Source organism: Ictidomys tridecemlineatus, unplaced genomic scaffold (genome assembly GCF_052094955.1).
Source record: "Ictidomys tridecemlineatus isolate mIctTri1 unplaced genomic scaffold, mIctTri1.hap1 Scaffold_89, whole genome shotgun sequence".
Taxonomy (NCBI): domain Eukaryota; kingdom Metazoa; phylum Chordata; class Mammalia; order Rodentia; family Sciuridae; genus Ictidomys; species Ictidomys tridecemlineatus.
The window spans coordinates 562,827-564,452 of NW_027526129.1; the positions used below are offsets into that span (position 1 = coordinate 562,827).

A 1,626-nucleotide genomic window follows, 5' to 3' on the forward strand; every position below is an offset into this window, starting at 1 on the left:
TCCGCCCTGCTTTATGCTATCTTCACCTTATAATGCCTGTTTTAAATATATATATATATTTCAATAATTTCAGGTGCTGGATAATTACATGTAGGAAAAAAATCTCTCCACAAATGTTTTCTTGGATCAAAGTGCTTATCATCATGTATGAAGGATCCCATATTTTGGGCATCAAAATTTGTCTCTACTCCCTGTTTCCCCAGGGGCTGAGAAGGGAGCATGTGGCTGAGGAATCAGACATCTCTGCCAGACTTCATCCTTGAAGGGCTCTTTGATGACTCCCCAACCCACCTTTTTCTTTTCTGCCTGACCATGGTGATCTTCCTTGTTGCACTGAGTGGCAACACCCTCACCATCCTTCTCATCTGTGTGGATCGTGGACTTAACACCCCCATGTACTTCCTGCTCAGCCAGCTCTCCCTCATGGACCTGATGCACGTCTGCACAACCATCCCCAAGATAACTACCAACTACTTGTCTGGCAGCAAGTCCATCTTCTTCCTGGGATGTGCCACCCAGCACTTTCTCTATTTGTCTCTGGGTAGTGCTGAGTGTCTTCTGCTAGCTCCCATGTCCTGTGACAGGTATGTTGCCATCTGTCATCCTATGCATTACACTGTGCTCATGAGCAGGAAGGTGGCACTGATGATGGCCCTCACCTCATGGTTGGGGGCATCTCTGAACTCCCTAATTCACACAGTCATCTTGATGCACTTTCTTTTCTGTGGAACTCGGAAAATACACCAATTCTACTGTGAGTATCCAGCTGTTGTAAAGTTGGTGTGTGTTGACGTCACTGTTAATGAGACCACAGCATATATCAGCACCATAGTGCTTCTCCTCCTCCCCATCATCCTGGTTTCTACATACTATGGCTTTATCCTGCACAGTGTCATTGAGATGCATTCAGCTGGGAGTAAGAGAAATGCCTTTGCCACTTGCAGCTCCCACCTCACTGTGGTCTCTCTCTGGTTTGGTGCCTGCATCTTCTCATACATGAGAACCAGGTCCCAGCGCACTCCATGCAAGACAAAGTTGGTTCTGTGTTCTATAGCATCATTACTCCCACTCTGAATCCTCTGATTTATACTCTCTGGAATAAGGATGTAGCTAAGACTCCGAGGAGAGTGTTGAGGAGAGATTTTATCTCCCAATGAGTATACCTGTGTTTGTCTCAAATGTAGATGTTATTCTGAGTAAATCTCTAAGAGTTTTCAAGAGTCCAAATACCTTATGTTCTCTGACTACTCCAAGAATAAAGTGGTTTATGACTAACTTCACTTTTTTAACTTAGTCACAGGAAATCAAGCAGCATTGCGTATGTGTCTGCAATCATTCAGAGTATTAGAGAAATATCTTTACAAACCCCATTAAAAAAGACATATAATGGTCAGAGACAATGTAAAAATATTAAGATAAATATGTAAGGACATTTTCTATTATTATTTATTGCCAAGACTTATGTAAATTATGCCACCAGAGGTATTTATGGAGTGTAAAATTAGAATGTGTTGCTTAATATCAGAATCATGGGAAGTAAAGGCTGTTTTGAACAAAAGGGTAGATGATACAAAATTTATACTCATAGACCTTTATAGTTCATTGAATCAGTGTTTATGAATTCAT

At 41.6% G+C, this 1,626-nt stretch overlaps 1 pseudogene; it reads left to right on the top strand.

The window, feature by feature from the left end:
• Positions 1-219: 219 nt before the first annotated feature.
• LOC144374800 (olfactory receptor 2AE1-like) lies at positions 220-1,157 on the top strand (annotated as a pseudogene).
• Positions 1,158-1,626: the final 469 nt, after the last annotated feature.